At 39.5% G+C, this 23028-nt stretch overlaps 1 protein-coding gene and 1 long non-coding RNA gene across 3 annotated transcripts in view; one reads left to right on the plus strand and one right to left on the minus strand.

Moving 5' to 3' along the window:
* pemt (phosphatidylethanolamine N-methyltransferase) overlaps window positions 1-23028 on the plus strand; it is a 91414-nt gene that overhangs the window by 63734 nt on the left and 4652 nt on the right. The window lies entirely within an intron of this gene.
* LOC114548076 (uncharacterized) lies at window positions 13484-18538 on the minus strand. The gene is made up of 3 exons (XR_003691320.1): window positions 18401-18538; window positions 14276-14365; window positions 13484-13647 (listed from the first exon to the last, which is right to left on the minus strand). It is a non-coding gene; the product is annotated as an uncharacterized LOC114548076 (long non-coding RNA).

The raw sequence follows: 23028 nt of genomic DNA on the forward strand, positions 1-23028 counted from the left end.
TCTAGAGTAGCAACAGTAATGTTTGCAACACCAAAGTCACTGTATAACTCAATAATATCTCACTGGAAACAAATCTAAAATGTCAATGAAATAAATAATATTCCTGATTATCAAAGTACGGAGTGAAGTTTAGAAAGACAGACATCAGTCAGTATTATTCATTCCTGCTGTCTTCTGTCCATCGTCTGCTGAGGACAATCATTGCAACTGAACGCATGCTTGTTTGAGCTTGTTTGTTTGTAAGCTAGCTTGGCTAATCGAAAATTAGCTAATAGCAGGTTAGCCACACGCTTGTTAGCTGTGAACTTTGTTTTTGTCCATGTATTAAAACGAACCGTGGAGTGTTTGGTCGGATAGCCCGGTTCGTTTGGGCTGGTGTGAAAGCTCATTCGGTACGGATCAAACAAACGTACTCTGAAACTCTTGAACTCTTGAAAACGGGGGGTCTTCGGTTCGCTTCAAAGTGAACTAGAGTTCGGTTCACTTCAGGTGACAACGCGATCCGACCCAAATACAGGAAGTGAACCAAAAACAGAGCATTTACCATCCTGCAATTTCAACCTTGTGCACAATTTACGGACTTATATATGATTTAAGGGATGATAACTTTCAGATCCGTACGCTGCTCTGAGCACACATCGCTGGTCGTCTGTGTGACAACACATCATCGTCTCGCACGTTGTTTTGTAACCCTAACCCTCTAAAATATTAGAAACACTAAAGCAGAACCAGAAAACCCAAGACGTTATAAGGCGAGTTTGGGATATTCGGTCCAATAAACAACTAACCGTCTCGATCGCTTGACGTGTGTTTACAGTGTTTGGTGCTGTTTGACAAAGTGCAGTGTGAAAGCAAACCGAACCAAATGAAAAATGCAACAATGTTGCAACTTCACCCAAGAATTGTACAGAGTCAACCGAACTATAGGTGTGAAAGCGCCCTAAGACTTTCAGCATAGACTGATCTCATAAAGTGGCGTATGTATGACACGCCAATTTGTGTGTTATCAAGACGCATAATTGCTTTTTAGCGTGTTTATCGACGCAATTTGGCCGCCATTGACCTACATTACGTGTGAATTTTGGCCATTGCGAGTAGTATGAAAGACGTAAGTCTGCAGAGGGAGGTTGGTTGAGGTGGTGGATGGGTAAAACACAGGACTTTCACCCAGGAGAGCCGGGATCACATCCCGCATTTTCAAATCTGTACGCTCAAAATGCGTACAGAAAACACGCCATTTGGCTTTAGGAAAGTGGCGTGTGATGTTTACGCAAAGTCAAGATCCAAGATTGAACATGATCCAACCAAGAATCCATTTCTTTGGGGCAGCCCCCTGCTCTGACATCTCTCCATACATGCTACATGTGTACTGTACAGCTCCTGTTCATTCATGTGTGTATTCGGCCTGTGTTTCTGAGTGTGTGCTTGTGTGAATATATATCACAACAATGTAATCTCGCCCTGCAGTATTAATAAAGTATATATTATTATTATTATTTATTCACATTACCTGAAATTATTCACGAGCACCCGAGACTCATGTCTTTTGCTTCACATCCAGTATGTGCGTGCATTATTCCCTGTAAAACCCTGGTGTGTATGTGACATGAATTCCACATAGGAATAGTGTACAAGTGGAACAGTAACAACAAAAACTATACAAAGATGGTTTAGTTGCTGAATTCAAATACAGAATGTTGAATGTCCATAAATCAAATCAAAACTGGGGTTTGGTGCAATGAAAATCTTAAGAATTATAACTTCCAGCAGTGTAGCAAATGCATAAGCAAGCTATTTAGCTGTTTCAACTCACGTACTTGCATAATATTAGCAGAAAATTGACTGCCTGGGAAATGCTGCCCTTTAGCTACATCACGTACCGTTATCATGTGCTGTGCTTTTGGGATGGAGCGGTATCTTTGAGCGAGACACAACAACAACTGCAACAACAACAACGCTCTTACTTTCAAAAGGTCTCTCTCTGCTCTGGGCGAACCCTACCCTGTTGCTCTACCCTACCCTGTTGCTCTCCGGCTGTGGCTGATCCCTCAGTGTGTATATGTGGAGAGTGCATCGACCTAGGGAGAGTTCAGTCACAAGTCAAGTACATGTTGATTATTTGTGCTCCTGTTTACAGCAAAGACAGCATTTTTTTTTAACGTAAGACCCTTAAGCGGGATCAATGCTCCTGCAGGAGCTCTACACAGGGCTTTCGCCGTAGCCTACGTAAGTGGACTGAAGTTTATACTTGCGTTGGTGTCTGCGTCGTTCTAGCGTTTTTCTTTAAGAGTAGCAGAGCCGGCATGTGTGTGTGTGCGGGGAGTGTGTGGTAGATAGGGTTGGGCATCCAGAACCGATTCCTAATCGGAATCGTTTCAAAAATTACGATTCCATCGGAATCGTTTCTTTATTGCAATCGTTTAGGAATCGTTTGGAGGATTTGGTTTCAAATCCGATCTCACTTTTCAATTTAACATGCTCAAGTTTGGGTTTCCGTAGCAGCCAGGTGCTTGTTGTGTTGCAGCCATGGAACACAGTAAGCGGTGCTCTAGTGTGGCTTTATTTTACGTTGAAAAAGCCCGTCAAACTGCAACCCGCTTTTGAATCAAAATAAAACTTTCCTCTTATTTGTGAAATAAGCATGTGACCCGTTTCAACTCCACCACTCAAAGAATCGGAATCGAAAATCAATAAGAATCGGAATTGGAATCAGAATCGTTAAAGTCCAAAAGATGCCCAACCCTAGTGGTAGAGCGAGTGAGAGAGTGACGGGGATTATCTTCGGAGTGAGTACCGACTCTAGAGTCATAGTGGGAGAAACAAAGTGTCTTCCCTGTGCTTTCTGACCACGGTGGGAAATCTGTAGCAGGAAAAGTTAACCCTCTCCTTGATTTCATGTTGTTTATGAAGAAGGAGAACCAGGAAATGAGTCAGGGGAAATGCAACGCTACCAAGAAGAACTGCGTCGCTGCGGCATGTAATTACATTTTTTTAGAGGTTCACATACCCACGCCGTTGATTCAACGCAGAAGCATAAATTGCCCATTAGGTTGTTTGGTGTAAATGGACTGTGTTTATATAGTGCTTTTCTAGTCTTAACGTCTACCCACATAGTACAGGAACCATTCACACACTGTGGCCGAGGCTGCCGTACAAGGTGCCACCTGCTCATCAGATAAACATTCAAACATATTTACACTCTGATGCGCAGCGTCGAGGGTAACTCTGGGTTCAGTGTCTTGCCCAAGGACACTTCAACATGGGACTGCAGGGCCAGGAATCGAACCACCAGCCTTCCGATTGGCAGGCCACCGTTCTACCACTAAGCCACATGTAATGTTTTTTGTTTTATCAGGCTGTGTTGGAGAGCATTCTCAGGTACGGCATACCGGCGTGATTTGGTAAACTCTTTGCTCGGCTAAAATCTAAACTTGCTTGTCTGGTACAGTCTGCCATGAAGGGGATGGCCAGGACTGAAAACCTCTCCCCTCAGCCAATATTTGAGCATACTGTACTCATACAAGCACAAAGAGCTTTATCCGATCTGGCGCACCCGGTAGACCAAAACAGAGTCCTCAAATGCAGACTAAACCGTTGCTAAAACTAATGTGTGCCTACATCAATCAAAATGTTAAATAATAATGTTTCTTGAGGCCGTATGGGTTGTGCAATAGTATCACACAATCTGTTAAGGTAGATGATTGTAAAGAATTACAAAGAACATGTTTACGGCATTTCCTCTCTAACTGGGACGTTTTGGGACCGATTGGTGGGATTGGAGGAAGTGCACACGGCGATACACTGGTAAGAGCAAATGCTGTTAACCATGTATACAGCTAATTTGAATGGCTCACGCTACTGTTTTGTGTGAACAGATACCTTCATTTAATATTGTATGTGGCGTTTTCTTTTGCGGGGTGCAAATGTTCCACCAAAACAAGTTCTTTCCCTAGACCATTTAGCAGGGCCAGGGTTGCAGCTTGGAGCTTAGGGCCGCCCAACACGATTGTGATTGGTTTATAGAAATGCAAACAACCCCAAGCGTATTTTTTCTTTCTCCTATCCCAGAAAGTATCTGTGAAGGAGCCAGACCTTACTCCATAGCGCTGTGGAAATAGGACTGGCAACTTAATCATCAGTGGTTGATTACGAGCACTTTAACATTACACAGAGGCTGGCATGTCATTATTCTCTAACATTGAACGTGCTAATTAATGAGCTGTTAATCACAGTATTCCATATTTGGAGCGGTCTATGTTTAAGATGAAACGAGGTCAAACGATTTTTTTTCTTTTAATTCTTATCGTTTTACTTTCTTCAAATTTTTACTCTCTGCAGACTCATCCATATTTTACAGTATGTGTTTTTACCTCTTTATTTTAATTAAATGAGTTACCCATTTATTTTCCAGGACACATTAAAAATCACATCAAACTCTCTGAACCTTCACATCCCCCCCATACACACATACATTCTGTACATCTCTATCTTAGGATATAATCATAAGTACGAGGATAATTGCAGAATGTTTAAGTGCTGTTGAACGATTCCTCTGTCCTTCAGACCCACTCAGTTTATCGCACTGAGCACTGTAGCTGGAGGTTCTATGAACTATTATGTCTTCCGTAACCTACATGTCAATGCTTTTATAATAAATTGGAAGTTGCAGCTCCCAGCTGTATGTTAGATCACAGAGAATAGTGTCCACTCCCTGTGGGCATCATTTGTTCATAGGGTATTCTAATTACTGTTTGAGTAAATTAACAAACCAAATTCAAGCCCCGGTTGAAATTTCTTCCTAAACATGACACATGATCTTTTTATTCTCCTCTAATCAGACTGGGAAATGCGTAAGCGGACGATCACAGCTAAAGTTTATCAGCCACGTTAGGTTTACAGATCTTTTACCCAGTAGCGTAGCATTGTCTATCCCAAATCTTGTGGGGATGACAGCAAAGTAATGTAATTTTGGTCCCTACGTTTATATTTAACAAAGCTCTGGGCATGGTGCTGTTTTAGAGCAATACAATTGTTGGCTAGGAGGAGGCAATGTCTTAAAGACAAATGTCAGGGACCAAAAGCCATCTGTATGCAGTAAGAACATAAATGATTTTCTACAGCCTGCAAGATAGACACTAATATGCAGCTTTTTTATATGAATAGATCAAATGCTAGCTAGTGGCTTTGTGATGCTTAGGAACAGCGTTCATTTCCATTCTATGCGAGCGAAGTGGCAAATAACACATTCGCTTCCGGTGGCAAAGCAAATTCACATCTTCGCGTCGCGTGGAGTTAAACTTTGACTGGCGAAGTTGCAGCCTCAACCAATAGTAAAGAAATGTGTGTGGTTGACCCCAGCCCAACTCAAAGGGACCACAAGACAGCAAACTGATTTTCACATGCATCATATCCTGCACTAACCTTGTGCGCCAGATGGTTTCTTACATAGAAACATCCAAGAAGTCATTAGAAACCGTTTGGAAAAGGGCATGCGCGTTCAAAAGAAATACCTGGCAGGTTAATGGATAAAACATCTGTCTATCGTGTTACACATTGTTGTTTTGGACGAACAATCACGGCCGTCACACATACCTAAACCAATCTGCCAGAAGCTCCTAACTGGACGCTGATTGGTTTCGGTAAGCTGGTAGTTCAGAAACAAACGCATTACTTGAAGCCTAACAAGATGGATTTTCGTGTGATATGTGATATGTGATTTTCGCTGTGGTGCAAGGTAAATGCTGCACTGCCCACATTCAGCACGAATATTGCAATGCGAGGCGATGGTCACTCGCCTGCATTTGCGCATGTTTGACCGTGCCCTTAAGCTGCAATAACCGATATATTTACAATAACGGCATTTCAAATGACTATTTGTATATACAAAAGGGTCGCTCATGGTGACAAACCCACAGAGAATTATCACCTAACTCTCGAGTTCCTCTTTGGCTCTACGGAGCATTTCGGCGCCTTTAAGCACATTTTTGTGGTTAAACAGGCTGCAACTTTACTGTTTTGGTTCACTCTCAGCGCTCTTATCAAACTTGTTTTCTGCCGCAGCAGGCAGCTGTTTTCGGCGTAAAAGGTCAGACGCTATCCGCCAAGCATAACTTTGCAGACATGCAAAGTTAGAAAAAAGTTAATACAGCAGTACGATTACCACAGTCCTGAATTTACAATCTTAGAAGTATGGAAATGGAAGGATGTACTTAGACTGTTCATCATCATTCATACATACAATATTGATCATTTACTCTTGCTGATGCGTATAAGCAGAATTTCAGATGGCTGAGGTGTGATTAATTTTAACTACTTCTCTACTTTGATAGTGCCATCTATAACAATGAATATAAGAGTCTAGGTTTTGTATGTAAAACTGCAAACTGGAAAGTAACTCAGGTGTCAAATACATATAGTGTAATAAAAAGCACATTATTTTAGGGCTGCACTTAACGATTGATTTCATTGTCGATTAATCCATCTAAATAAATACCACTACTATTAAAGTAGTGTAAAGTACAAGCACCTTAAAACTGTGCTTGAATACAGTACGTACAATTAGTAAATTAAATCTCACAAATACTAGAAAAAGGACACTTTTATACATATTTTTATATTTATATAAAAATATTTGGTAGGTTTCCATCATGCTGGTGTTTTCCTTACCACTTTTCTACATTCGGTCCACGTAAAAAGAACTGTCATGTTTTCTGTTTTTCAATCACTCTTATTTTCATTCAATACACCAAAGGGCAAATGGTTTCTGAGTGGACTGAGAGATAGGATAAATTAATGAAATGAGAAAAGATGACAGATGCATCTGTCCTGTGGACGTGTTTTGGGTTCAAGGTTAGTTTTACCTCTCCCTTTTCTTAAAAATAGGTCAGTGTTTAATTGCTCTCATTAACACAGATCACACACACTGAGCGATCATCACGCTGATTGCTGTGTGTGTTTTGGTTCTTTATTGATTGCATCGCCTTTGCTGGAGGGCAGATAAATTATCATTATCAGCACAGGCAACAGGGAATCACACGCCCTGCACATAATGCATACCATAGAAGACTCTGAACAGACTTTAAAAAGACTAAAGTCTGACGCCATCTCACATCTAAAGACAACCATCTCACATCTAACATTAAAGATTGTCATAATATGTAAAGACTGGGGATCTTGCAGGGTAAAACATTGCAAGACTAGAACTAGATTCATTTTGAAGACTTGGGTTTGATGACACTCTTCAGAAGGGTTGAAAATCGGCAACTTTCCCTCTTTAGTGTTTAGCTTTGCGCGGCGCCATAGCAACAATAAACAGCACTGGCTCTAGCCGTTTGTTGCATTTGAGGGAGCACACCCATTGGTTGTTGACAATGTTCACGTGATTTAACTTCACTACCAAGACTTAAAACTTACAATAATATCAAACACGTTTCATTTTGTCGGGAAAAAGACTGACTCAGACTGAGTTTTATGACCACCTTACACCAAACGATTGAGACTACAGGAGCTCGCTCCAACTCTAGCAAGACTCTCAGGATTTTATTTCGATAATGTAAAATTTGTTAAAATAGTCTGCGACAATGGAATTGCTTGAAAAGTTGCTCGGTGTGAGGTTGGCATAAAGCACATGCAACTTGTCTGCTGTCTGCAGCTCACCTCTGGCCCGCCTATATCAGATACACCGATGTGATTGGTGGAGCACGGCTACAAGGGCTTACTTAATGAGCATCATTACTGAATGCCAGAGTGACTCGCTGAGCAAATTCAAATTATGCTCTCGCAAGAACTCTGGATTTCCAGGGTAGTGGGAGGTATGAGGAGAGTATGAAATTGGATCCATGTTAGTAATCCAGTTTTAGTCAAAAGTTTTGGACTGCGAGCTTATAGAAGATGATAATGGGGATAAATAAATAATGAGCACATTGCAACTTATGGTGCTTTTCAACCCAAGCTTTTGCACTTCCCCAGAATTTTTTTTTACGGAATTGGAAGGGTTCTTCAGCCCATGTTGTCTGCATTTCCACATCGTTCTAAAGACCTGTTAAGATTAGGCAAATTATTCTGCTGAAGCAACATAGATGGACAGGATGAGGGCTGCTGGTGGTAGCAGGTTAAACACACTCTGCAGCTTGCAGTTCGGTGTGCCTGCCCATTTCATCTAAAAACACTTGTAAAAAATACCCCAAAACATAGATTTTGTCTCATTATGCTTTAAATTGAACCGCTAATAAACCTTCAGAAAACACGGTTTTATTTCTCTCATTCACAGCAGCGCTGGCTTTCTCTCTCTCGCCTGAGACACACGTCTGCAGCTGGCAGTTCAGTGTGGCCGCTGGCTCGCGAATATCTGTCACTTTATCTTTGCCTTTTTTAGTCAGGAAGCCAAAAGCAAAGCTTAAATTTACTTTTAAAGTTAACAAACAAAGAGAAATCTTCTCCCCTCATCCTAAAATGGTCATAAATGAGATTAGTACTTTGCTGTTTAATGAATGAAGCATTCGGCAAGTTGAAGCAGCCGCGCTGTTTGTGTTTGACCAATCAGCGAGGTTTATCCCTGCAAACCCCACCCCAAAGGTTACTGTACTTTCAGAAAGTACTACCCTCTAAACAGGGACTTTAGGGGGTAGGCAAAAGGCCTCCTCCTGCAGACAAATAGTGGCTTTAGAAGTCATAACTAGTGCCATGTGTATTATAACAGTAAAAGGTGTTATTGTTTTTGTAACACAACTCAAAAATGGGTCAGACATCTGTTTCTCAATTCCTCCAAACAATGCAATCATTTTTTGGATTATTCAATAAGGACTGGTGCCATTCTATGGTTTATTTTTTTTTTTTTTTTTTGGAACCCTATAAAGATTATATAATCTGATCATGTTATCATTCGAAACTATACTGTTTTCTAAATGAATGATTCCAAGCTAATTGTAATAAAAAAACAGCAGTGAGTTAGCAGCAGTTACTTGTGTGGTTCCGTTTCTGCCGGATTATTTGCTCTGGTTCTAATTGCCAAAGGCTTACACGGTATTGATGAAATTCAAACTTCAAACATTCAGTTTAATTTGTGTACATCTTATGCAGGTCTTGTTGTCTGTGGCTGTCAATTTTGACAATTTTTTGAAAATTAAGGTTTTCAGCACAAGCCAACTCCAAATTGTTCTCAAATTATAATAACAAGAAGAGTCTGCAGCCACACAGTAGCTTTGTGATTAGGAAAAACTGTGTTCAGGTCAACATGATTACACTTACAATGACAATGTTAACATGCTGATGTTTTGTAGGTAATGTTTACTACGTTCACCATCTTAGTTTAGCATGATAGCATTGCTAACTTTTGTTAATTGGCACTAAATCAAATGGTAATATCGTATTTTTTGCAGCTATTTGGTAAAAAAACTAAATCTTTGACGTGATGGTGGCGATAGATAAAAAGTCAATCAAAGAAGTTATTATAATAATTTTCTGGGGGCCTTGAAGATCTGTAACAAATTTACTCCATCCAAAAGTTGTTTAAACATTTTACTAAAAAATTAAAATAATAATATCATTGTGGCGATGATTACCATAGCCATTAAAATTCATCCTTTTGGGAACAATACATTTTTATACAATATATGTATGGCAATCCTCTTCAAATTTGATAAGATATTTCAGTTCTGACCAAAGTGGTGGACAAACCACACCCAGAGCCAAAACGGCAGCGGACCTAATATTCTTCCCTGTGGAACTCCACATTTGATGCATTGACTCCTAGTTGAATGCCCATCTCTGTTAGGTCTATTTAGGGCTGTGACGATAACCGCATCACCGCAATACCGGCGGTGATGTGCCACTACCGCCATCACCGCATGTTTTTTTTTTTTTTTTTTTACTTTTTGCTGCCAAAGGTTACAGGAGAACACATGTCGTGTGATATTAAATATTATGAAAGCAACAATCATTGTTTAGTTATCCTCATCGACAGTGTAGGAGCCACATATTGTATGTTGTTTATGGTCTCATTTATATTATTTATTGATTATTGTGTTGTGCACTTGTATTGGAGGTGGTGGGCGTTTTCATCGCGGTTTGAGCGTTTTGTTTGCTTCACCTGATCACCTGGTGAGCCTGGGAGCGAACACTTTCTGTTGACCAATGTTGCGGCTGTAAGCGGTCCAACATAGTGCTCCCGCGAGGGACTAAACACTGAGAGATACATAAACACACTGTTACGCGCTCAAGGATTGTATTGCAAGAATTTATTCTGCCACACTAATACGCAAATTTCGAATCACAAAGTAACTTTACATTTGGTAACTGCAGTGCTAGTTGTATTTTACGTGTGGAGGAATAAATCATTGCAATACAATCGTGAGCTTGTCACAGTGTGTTTATGTATCTCTCCGTGTACTTTGTTGTATTCTCTCCTATTTCAAGAGGTTATGGAGAGAAAAAAAAACTTTTATTATTGATTTGTATTTATTATTATCATTACTACTACTACTACTAAAGGTAACGTTTAATATAATACACAGTTGGGAAGGCAAAGACGTTTCTCTGTTCTCAGCAGAGGTGGACATTACCTCTTAGTCGATTAGTCGACTAATCGGTCGTTGTGGTCTTAGTCGACTAAGATTTCTTTAGTCGATTAGTCATTTTTTATGCTTATTCATGCTTAATTACTTATTTCCAAGAAACTTCTGAGCACATTTATGGTAAACACAAGATTTAAAGGGGTGCTTTTGCAGGATTAATTGTGGAGAAACTCAGTTTTACAGATGGTTAATTAACTACATTTATATTGTGCTTTTCTAGTCTTAACCACCTCTCAAAGCGCACAGCTCTGTCAATTAAATCAACTAATCGATTAGTCGACAAAATCGTAAAAGTGTTAGTCGACTAAGAATTTCTTTATTCGAGGACAGCCCTACCCCGAACAGAGTTCTTCATTGGTACACTTGTTTCATGATAATAGAGAGTCGACCTAAGCCAGATGGTGTCCAAGTTATATTTAGTCTATTTGGGTGTGGGTACAGTCCCATTTTATTGTAGGGGTGTGGTTTTCAGGTTTGTGTATCAATATACCCGAGTGGATCCAATTGACCTGCTATAATGATTTCGAACACATTGTATTTAAAAACCTAATAAAATGAATTAGTTACGTTTTTTTGATGTAAAGCACAACACAGTTGATTGAATTAAACAGCTTTTTATTAAGGATTTTGTAAACATTTGCTACACTGTGATATACACTCACCTAAAGGATTATTAGGAACACCTGTAAGATTTCTTATTAATGCAATTATCTAATCAACCAATCACATGCATTTAGGGGTATCGTCCAGGTCTGGACAATCTCCTGAACTCCAAAATGAATGTCAGAATGGGAAAGAAAGGTGATCTAAGCAACTTTTAGCGTGTCATGGTTGTTGGTGCCAGACGGGCTGGTTTGAGTATTTCACAATCTGCTTAGTTACTGCACTGAGAAAAATGTGGAGTGAAATTTACTTAGAAAAAGCTAGGCAACAATTTCCACACAGAATTTCTTAGTAAATTTGACACAGTAAATTCTCAAGTAAACAATACTTACAATGTAAGAACGGTTTCTATCAAAGGCACTCAAGTAAACTTAACTAGCAAGTAGTAAAATGTACTAAGCAATCATGAATACAATTTAGTGAAAAACTAGTAAAACTTACTAAGGAATAGTGTGTAACATTTAGTGAAAAACTAGTAAAACTTACCAAGGAATAGTGTGTAAAATTTAGTGAAAAACTAGTAAAACTTACTAAGGAATAGTGTGTAAAATTTAGTGAAAAACTAGTAAAACTTACTAAGGAATAGTGTGTAAAATTTAGTGAAAAACTAGTAAAACTTACTAAGGAATAGTGTGTAAAATTTAGTGAAAAACTAGTAAAACTTACTAAGGAATAGTAATTAAAATGTCACATATACAGAAAATTGCAAGTAAATTTTGCTTAAGTGCTTTAGATAGAAACTATTCTTAAATTGTAAATATAATTTACTGACAATATACGTGTGGAAATTGTTGCCTAGCTTTTTCTAAGTAAATATTACTCCACATTTGACCCCCTTTGCATCTAATAGCAAAACTAATGTAACAGTTATTAGCTTTTCAGTTTTTTATACTTTAGGGATATTTATATAAAATCAACTTAAAGGTCCTAAGATAAGGCTACAAAACATGAAACAGATACTTTTAAATAACAGCACCTTTATTGTGTTTACTACACTGGTGCAAAGATTAAAGCAACAGCTTACAATCACTCCAACACAGTACACTGAGATAAAACATCTAAAATTGGCAGTTAAAAAACATTAAACGCTTGATGAAAATGTGTACAGATCAACTGCAGAGCATCTTTTATAACATGTCCAATCAAATTAGCAAAGTATCACTTCAAAGTGCAATAGTTTAGCAAGAGACATAAGTGCACTTATAACTTCCTAATTGTATTGTATGCTTGCACAGGCTAAATACAATTAATTATTTCAACATCAGTATGATAATATGGATATACATTTCCTCTCATGCAGGCGTAGAACGGAAGTGCTAGTTGGGCATTGGCTGTAGTCTTTGTGGTGTCTTAGTTTTAAAATCGCCAAGCGACCCTGCAATGCTTCCTCACCCCAAGTTTGGGAACCATTATAACCACTCCTTCCAGAAAAATGAGTTTTTTTGTGATTGTTGTGGGCAAAAATCCTTGATTATGCGGCACGTTTTCTTAAAAATTGCGATGGAATATGCGGGATATTTATGCAATTTTATGCGATGAAATTGCGGGAACTTGCAAAAATTGCAAGAACTTGCAAAAACTGCGGTTTGATGAAAAAGAGAAAACACCCCTGTTTTTTGAGGATGTTCACATCGCGTAATTACGTCACTTCATAACATTCCCATGGCAACAGGGGGAAATGGCTGCTCTTGTGTGAAATAAACGCAACATTTTTCAACTTTTTGGCTAAGATATTTGTGACTTTTTTGCAACGAAATTGCGGGGATTATGAAATCATGCAAGCCCTCCATATTTTGCACGGAAATCTGCAATTAATGCAGCGTATTTGAAAAAATGCATAAATATGCGGACTTTGACTGATTATGCATTGAATTATGCGATCGCATAATCGCGTTTTGCTGGAGGGACTGTATAACAATATACATACACGGCTCTTGGAAAACATGCTTCAACAGTAATAATGCATATCAATGAATTAACAAGTGGTTAACTTGAGATGGATAGCTGCTTCTAAAACCATTTTGCTCTGCTAAACACCATAATTATGAACTGCAGGTTAAACAATACAGTAAGGTCAGAAACATGCGCAAATTCAGTCATCTTAGAAGTTTGTTGTGTAGAGACTGTACTTTGGGAGAGATCTTCAGGACATCCAGCTCCAGAAAGAGCTTCTGAAACACTTCGAATGTGTATTTCATCTTTGGTGGGTAACTTAAGTTCATTGCATAGACAAAGCCCATGAGCGAAGGCAAGCCTTTGCCACATATCTGCAATCATCAAGCACCTCAGTTCCCTCGATGATGATGGACACATCTGCAGGGGTGTGGTCCTCACCTGCTGAACTTTCACGGAGGACAAAGATCTTCATGACATGCCCAGCATACTCCTCTTTGATAGCTTCTCTGCTAACATCCTGTCAAAACATGTGAATCTGTGCTTAGATGCAACATACGTATAATATGTTTTTTTTTTTAAAGTTCCTGAATATGGTGATGCACAGGGTTAGTAAGTAAGTAAGTGCCAATTTAATGCAGTCTACATATGATGCAACAGAAATAAGCTCGAATTAGGTTAATGTTGAATAATATGGATTATAATGATAATTTCTTTCTACACAGATAGACAAGTTATTATGTAGGGAATTTATTATTTATTGGTTGAAGTATGACTAAGTATGAAGGCAGCTTGGTTAATACAATATCTGCTTTGTTCCAAGCATGAAATAAAAACAAATAAGTATACTGTATTCAGTGTAGCAGAAATAACATCGGCTTTGGGTTTGACAGGCTTAAATCTTCTATTCTAATGAAAAATTAAATTTTAATGATTTAAAATAATTAAATGCTGAAATAATTGAATGAATGTAATGCCCTAACATTTGTTAGCCTAAACTTTGCTAGTCCTATAAACATATTTGTCCCCCCACATAGTTGCATGAATTAGTTACAAGTAGAGATATTAATTTACAAATGTTAAGATTATATTACTAAACTGAAGAACAATCATTTATCAAGTATCAAAAACAAATTGTCAAAATGTACCTGATAGTCTTTGATGAGTTCCTCTCCAGACTCTCCAAGGTACTCCATCAGGCAGCGGATGATGCCATCCCTTCTGCTTTCCACGTGTTGCTGTTTAACACAGAGACATGTGGAATGTTATAAAGAGAACACTACATAACTGTGAACTCCCTCATGTATATTAAAGCCAGACTGATTTATCAGTATCCACGCATAAGTTTTCTGATCTATTCCAAAATGAACATTTGATAAGTAAACTTTGACGTCATGTCATTATTAATCCTGTACAACAGAGGGATCTGTGCTGCTGCTCTATGTAAAGTTAACAAAAAAGGACGAATAAAATGCAGCTTGTCAAGAAATGTAACAGCCACCTCACAAATGGTTAAAACTAGAAACCAGCACAAAAATGAAAATTGTTAACATAAGCCATGTATACAGTACAAATAGTCACCAAAGAAAATTTAGAAGGGCGAGGCGCTGCAACTCAGTCAATTCCGGTATGTGTCACATGTTTGTCCACGGCCCCACCTCTTTAAAAGAGCAGCGGCATAATCTGCCAGACCTAAATTCATTCTGCGAGGTTTAAGCATCAAGGACCTTTGAAAAAAGTATTTTAGCATGATTTTTAAACTAAGATGCGTTTAACAAATGGCAAACTCCTTTAAGAAATAACTTAAATTTGTGTACGTAATGTAAGAGCATTACAGACAAAAAAAAAAACTATGCTGAGATACATTTCTGGTTTCTGTGGCGGAGTTTCACACACTCAGTCAGTATGTAAAATAAAGCCACACTAGAGCACCGCTTACTGTGCTCCATGGCTGCAACACAACAAGCGCCTGGCCACTTCGGAAAGCAAAACTTGCGCATGTAAAATTTGGAACCCATGATCAGATTTGAAACCAAAACCCAAGTAGGAATTGGTTCTCGATGCCCAGCCCTAGTTGTGAATCTAGCAGCACAGTGTTTGTTACAGTTTGTGTGAGTCCCAAAGCGAACAACAACTTCAAGTTCCCATGGTATGAAAATTTCACTTCATGAGTTTTTTTAACATTAATATGAGTTCCCCCAGCCTGCCTATGGCCCCCCAGTGGCTAGAAATGGTGATAGGTGTAAACCGAACCCTGGGTATCCTGCTCTGCCTTTCAGAAAATGAAAGCTCAGATGGACCAATCAGGAATCTTCTCCTTATGATATATATTGATCATTAGGAGCAAGGTTACCTCCCCTTTCTCTTTTTATATAGACCACTAAGGTCTATATAAAAGAGACTTCAGATACAGTATTAGGGGACCACTAAGGCCTATATACAGTGGGGGAAATAAGTATTTGACCCCTTGCTGATTTTGCAGGTTTGCCCACTTACAAAGAATGCAAAAATCTACAATTTTAATCATATGTACATTCTAACAGTGAAAGACAGAATCCCAAAGAAAATTCCAGAAAATCACATCATATGAATTTATTAAAATTGATAACCATCTGATGAGGAAAAACAAGTATTTGACCCCCTGGACAAACAGCATGTTAATATTTTGTAGAAAAGCCATTATTGGCCAGCACAGATGTCAAACGGTTTTTATAGTTGGTGACAAGGTTTGTGCACATTTCGGCAGGGATGTTGGCCCACTCCTCCCTGCAGACAGCCTCCAAATCATTCAGGTTCCGAGGTTGTCGCCTGGCAACTCGAATTTTAAGCTCCCTCCAAAGATTTTCAATCGGATTCAGGTCTGGAGACTGGCTAGGCCACTCCAGAACCTTGATGTGCTTCTTCTTCAGCCACTCTTTTGTTGCTTTGGCGGTGTGCTTAGGGTCGTTGTCGTGCTGAAACACCCATCCTCGACCCATCTTCAGCTCTCTCACTGAGGGAAGGAGATGTCGGTCCAGAATTCCACGATACATGGCCCCGTCCATCCTCCCCTCAATACGATGGAGTTGTCCCGTCCCCTTGGCTGAAAAGCACCCCCAAAGCATGATGTTGCCACCACCATGCTTGACGGTGGGGATGGTGTTCTTTGGGTTGTCCTCGGTGTTCTTTGCCCTCCAAACACGACGAGTTGAGTTGAGGCCAAAACGTTCTATTTTGGTCTCATCTGACCACATCACCTTCTTCCAGGCCTCTTCTGAGTCGTCCAGGTGGTGAATGGCGAACTTCATGCGGGCCTGTACATGTTTCTTCTTGAGCAGGGGGACCTTGCGTGCGCTGCAGGATTTCAATCCATGACGACGTAGTGTGTTACCAACCGTTTCTTTTGTAACTGTGGTCCCAGCTGCCTTCAGTTGATTCATCAGTTCCCCCCTTGTGGTTTTGGGATGATTCCTCACCGTTCGCATGATCAGGGACACCCCACGAGGCAAGATCTTGTGTGGAGGCCCAGACCGAGGGAGGTTGGCGGTGGTGTGGTGCTTCTTCCATTTCCTGATAACTGCACCGACAGTTGATCTTTTCTCTCCAAGTTGCTTTCCGATTCTCTTGTAGCCCATCCCAGCCTTGTGCAGATCAACAATCTTGTCCCTGATGTCCGTAGAAAGCTCTTTGGTCTTGCCCATGGTGGTGATGTTGGATGCTGGTTGTTAGGGTGTTGGCAGGTGTCTTTTATACAGGTAACGAGGTGAGGCAGGTGTATTTGATGTAGATAATTGGTTCGGATTGGGGCTGTGTCTTAAAGAAAGACTAACTGGCTTGTAGGAGCCAGAATACTTGCTGTTTGTCCAGGGGGTCAAATACTTGTTTTTCCTCATCAGATGGTTATCAATTTTAATAAATTCATATGATGTGATTTTCTGGAATTTTCTTTGGGATTCTGTCTTTCACTGTTAGAATGTACATATGATTAAAATTGTAGATTTTTGCATTCTTTGTAAGTGGGCAAACCTGCAAAATCAGCAAGGGGTCAAATACTTATTTCCCCCACTGTAAAAGAGACTTCAGATACAGTATTAGGGGACCACTAAGATCTATATAAAAGAGACTTCAGATACAGTATTAGGGGACCACTAAGGCCTATATAAAAGAGACTTCAGATACAGTATTAGGGGACCACTAAGGTCTATATAAAAGAGACTTCAGATACAGTATTAGGGGACCACTAAGGTCTATATAAAAGAGACTTCTGATACAGTATTAGGGGACCACTAAGATCTATATAAAAGAGACTTCAGATACAGTATTAGGGGACCACTAAGGCCTATATAAAAGAGACTTCAGATACAGTATTAGGGGACCACTAAGGCCTATATAAAAGAGACTTCAGATACAGTATTAGGGGACCACTAAGGTCTATATAAAAGAGACTTCAGATACAGTATTAGGGGACCACTAAGGTCTATATAAAAGAGACTTCTGATACAGTATTAGGGGACCACTAAGGTCTATATAAAAGAGACTTCTGATAAAGTATTAGGGGACCACTAAGGCCTATATAAAAGAGACTTCAGATACAGTATTAGGGGACCACTAAGGTCTATATAAAAGAGACTTCAGATAAAGTATTAGGGGACCACTAAGGTCTATATAAAAGAGACTTCAGATACAGCATTAGGGGACCACTAAGGTCTATATAAAAGAGACTTCAGATACAGTATTAGGGGACCACTAAGATCTATATAAAAGAGACTTCAGATACAGTATTAGGGGACCACTAAGGCCTATATAAAAAGAGACTTCAGATACAGTATTAGGGGACCACTAAGGCCTATATAAAAGAGACTTCAGATACAGCATTAGGGGACCACTAAGGTCTATATAAAAGAGACGAAACCCACGTTAGAGGCAACATAAACATCGCTGCATTTCACGCTAGTAAACACTAATAACACGTTACACAGCAGGTAGCGTTAGCCTACCGTTAGCTACAGTAAACACTAATAACACGTTACACAGCAGGTAACGTTAGCCTACTGTTAGCCACAGTAGTAACTGGATTAAACACAGCTAAAAAGCTGACAGCCAAACGGTGTAGTGTGAATGTATTTCCAACAACGGGACGTCCAAGAGTCTGCTGCTAAAGCTATGAGCTAACAGACACAAACTGGCACTATAGTCACTACTGTTGTCTGAAAAACAAAACATACGGGACATAATGTTGCGTTTACTAGTAAACTGGTAAACATTGTGACCGGCTTATAATGACCGACTGCTACCTGTTGTGGAGTTTTCCTCCCGTTACTCCTCTGTCCTCTGTGACGTCCACATCTAGACACTAAGCTCCGCGGTGCAGGGAACAACTCTGATTGGCTCACAGAGGCACGTGATCAGAGAGTGGTTTATGGAGCGCTAGAGTGGCTTTGCAAAAACTTTGATAATGAGCGTTGTATGACGCATTTTAAATATCGCTCGAACATGCAAATTTGATCGTGGGAAGCCAAAATCGTGATCGTGATTAAAATTCGATTAATTGTGCAGCCCTATTATTTTGCACATTTTTTGCATAAATGAAAAAAATATCTAATCTAATCAGGCTTATAGATAATTAAAGATTGGGTAATTAATTGAGCAAACTAAACATAGTACTGATACTTCATCTAATATACAAAGCCAGACTGAATACAGCATTTTTTATAATTAGTAAGGTAAAATTATTGGTTGATTACTTAGTCAGCTTACGTTAACTGTCATTAATGACCAATAACCACATCCAAGTAGACATTCCCATATGCATCTGTACACCAAATACACCTAGCAGACATACCTCACCACCATTATGTGTGTACTTACTACACGAAAAATTTAAATTAATATGAAGCTGGATAAAAACACTATTACACAGAATATTACAAGTTACTGTAGAAATATTTACAAATATCATATCACAAATAAAATAATTTATATAATGATCCCATTAAATAAGACTGTAAAGTAAGTTATCCACCACTAATATCTCCTCTCGTTGAACCTCCAGTGAAACTCCACGGACCGCATCACTCACACAAACTATAGCTAAGTTTTATAGATAGAGCAGCCAGACAAGACTGTTACATGTGTGATTTTTTTTTGTCGAGGTGACATAAATAAAGACACTGACTGTCGTGTTTCCACAGATACCAACAAGCGCGCATCTCACACTGCATTAAGAACAATATCCAACAAAAAATAAATAATAAATACACCGAACAAGCTTCGTGGACGCACTGCTCATGGAAATATAGCGGTACTATGGCTCAGTTAAGTAGAAGCATTTCAACAGATTTGAAAAATGATTATACCACTTAGCTAGCTGTGGTTTACCAATCCCCTGCATAAATGCGGAGTGTGTGATTTGTCCAGCCGGAGCGGACGGACTGCCCCCATCTCCCAAAAGAAAACAACTTAACGGTAGCGTTACATCAGTGCCATATGTTACATTCAAAAAGGCGAATTTGAAGCTCCAATTAAGCAACTTAAAGACATATTGTTTCTGCAACAAAGAGTAGTGATGTGTGCCACGTGCGAAACCGTGCCAAGTTCGCTAGCATGATAACAAGCTAGCTAACGTTAGCTGGCTAAACTGCTCAACCACGTTTTCGATACCAAAACACTGACTTAAGTTGACAAACAAAGCGGGGACATGAAATGTTAAACAGTCATATAAACATACTCACGTGGCTCCACATCCACGAATTCCCACTTCAAAATGGCTTATGAATTCCCAAACTGTCCTTTCTGCTCAAAAGTTGCTGTCCTCGTCCTGACCGGTCCTGACCTGTTGGTGTGTTACGTGAAGTAACGTGCGCAAAATCTTCTCTGACGTCACCAACGGAGCTTTCCAAACTTGCTCCCAGTTGCAAGTAAATTTCAATTGATTTTGGCAGGTAATACATTCAACACAATAGTTAAGTAAATATTACTTGGTGTTTTAATTAAAATTTACATATAAAAATGACGATACAAAATTATATATAAATACCAAGTAACACATTAAATAAAGCTAAACATTTTTAAGTAAAACCACTGAAATGATAATTTCTAGTAGAATTTAATTGTGTAATAAATGTAATATTTACAAGGCCAAACAATCATTTTTTTCAGTGTGGGATTTTCACACACAACCATTTCTAGGGTTTACAAAGAATGGTCTGAAAAAGGAAAAGCATCCAGTATGCTGCAGTCCTGGGGGGCAAAAATGCCTCGTTGATGCAAGAGGTCAGAGGAGAATGGGCCGACTGATTCCAGCTGATAGAAGATCAACTTTGACTCAAATAACCTACCTAACAACCGAGGTATGCGGCAAAGCATTTGTGAAGCTACAACACGCACAACCTTGAGGCGGATGGGCTACACCAGCAGAAGACCCCACCGGGTACCACTCATCTCCACTAAAAATAGGAAAATTAGGCTACAGTTTGCACAAGCTCACCAAAATTGGACAGTTGTTGCCTGGTCTGATGAGTGACATTCAGATGGTAGAGTCAGAATTTGGCGTAAACAGAATGAGAACATGGAACCGTCATGCCTTGTTACCCCTGGGCAGGCTGGTGGTGGTGTTATGGTGTGGGGGATGTTTTCTTGGCCTACTTTAGGCCTCTTAGTACCAATTGGGCATTGTTTAAATGCCACAGCCTACCTGAGCATTGTTTCTGACCATGTCCATCCCTTTATGACCACAATGTACCCATCCTCTGATGGCTACTTCCAGCAGGATAATACACCATGTCACAAAGCTAGAATCATTTCAAATTGGTTTCTTGAACATGACAATGAGTTCACTGTACTAAAATAACAGTAACCAGATCTCAACCCAATAGAAGATCTTTGAGATGTTGTGGAGCTTCGTACCCTGGATGTGCATCCCACAAATCTCCATCAACTGCAAGATGCTATCCTATCAATATGGGCCAACATTTTTAAAGAATGCTTCCAGCCCCTTGTTGAATCAATGCCACCAAGAATTAAGGCAGTTCTGAAGGCAAAAGGGGGTCAAACACGGTATTAGTATGGTGTTCCTAATAATCCTTTAGGTGAGTGTATATCAGTATAGGAAAACACTTGACTTTAGACATATCACCTAAGACTGCATACAACAATGGGCTGCAAGAATTGTCAAGTTGTATCTTAGTCTTTAAATGTGTACCCAGATTTGTAAATGTGTAAAATAATCTGTAGATGTGTCAGATTCCTGAGTAAACTTCTCAATTGGATGTGTTTTGCTACACTCCTTCCATGAGCATTGTGAATGTCTATGAGAATCTGTCTGTGTGTGTGTGTGTGTGTGTGTGTGTGTGTGCGTGTGTGCGTGTGTGCGTGCGTGCGTGCGTGCGTGCGTGCGTGCAGGAACATGTATGCCCTGAATCTGCAGGCATGTATTCCTCCAAGGTTGAGCACTATATAACCACAAGAAAACAACATCACGACATGAGCATCTGACCTACATATTCCTGCAGGCCATATAACGAAGGTCTCGCCTTCAGTGTGCATGTCGTGCATTTAAATGCATGTTTGTTATGTAGCAATTTCTGTGAAGGTGTAAATTTGCATACTTACGGTACATTCATTCTTAATCAAGTAGGGCGCTAACTTTTGTCACATTGGGCATCAGCACATACTGTTACTCTGTCTTATGCAAAACTGAGTGGTTGAGCAAATGAATACTGATTTTTATTTTTCCTTCCCATGGACGAGGACATGTGCTCAACGTTCTTGTCCAAGTAGTTCATTTTCATGCTGCCAGCATATGAGCATCTGCAGCCTGATTCATACAGACAGAACATAAGGAAACACTTGATGCATAGTCATGTGCAAAGATGCATATTCAGACAACAGCATGCAGACTGAGACTCACAGGCCTGTGCGAATTAGACAGACGCAGAAAATGGAAAATAATATAATCCTTATTTCAGCAGTCATTTATTCATATGCTCAGTAACTTACACCAAACCAACAGCTTTTCTCTCTGGGGATCATATGATCATATAACATATCATGTAACAGTGGGGGGACTGAAAGGCCAACATACAATAAGAAGAAAGAAAACTGGCATTCAATTCTAGCTTAGGCTGTGTTTGTCTGATAAATGGGAATTACATACCAGTTTGGCACAAACAAGTTAGCTGACAGTCTGACCTGTTTTGGCTATTATTTGTAATTAGGACAAGTTGAAATATGGGTCAGTCGTAAATAGAGCTTAACACACAAGGCCCACTGACTCATCGATGTGTCAGAGGGCCTCTCTGATGCCAGTGTTTTGTGTCAGATTTAAAGATAACGAAAACCGTGACTCGATGATAACCACAGTTGTTACTGAACTGAGACAGAAATCTGAAGCCACAAGAGATGTTTAGACTCAACAATTTAGTTTGCATCCTCCTGCCATCAACATACTTTGTTAAACTGTACGTAAAACTTAACACATCTATTTCTTTAGATTCATCTAAAGAAATAGATGAGGGAGGGAACATCCCTAAAGTGATGAATAAGACTTTAGCAAATTGCCTGCCTCGCAATGGTAACACCGTCCCACGAAAACACGAAGCTTTGCAATTTGGCATTGTGAAGGTCTTTACATGCTGTTGACCCAATTTGAGAAGGATCTGTTGAGTCCTTTAGGAGGAGTGTCAAAAGGTTCCCTACTTTAAAGGGCTTAAAATGGCGTGTTGTCACATGACCTAGGACATCATTGTTCAAGATATCGAATATCTGTTCGCAGTTTGGAGTCACATTAGTTGTTACGGCACAGTAACCTATGGAAAAGTACACAATAGTTTTGGTAAAGGGCCATTTATCATCTAAGTGTCTTTTAGGGGTGAAATGTCAAAGCTGCCAAGTAGGAAATCCCTGAAAATGTTTCAAGGATCAC

This window comes from Perca flavescens, chromosome 21, assembly GCF_004354835.1.
Source record: "Perca flavescens isolate YP-PL-M2 chromosome 21, PFLA_1.0, whole genome shotgun sequence".
Taxonomy (NCBI): Eukaryota; Metazoa; Chordata; class Actinopteri; order Perciformes; family Percidae; genus Perca; species Perca flavescens.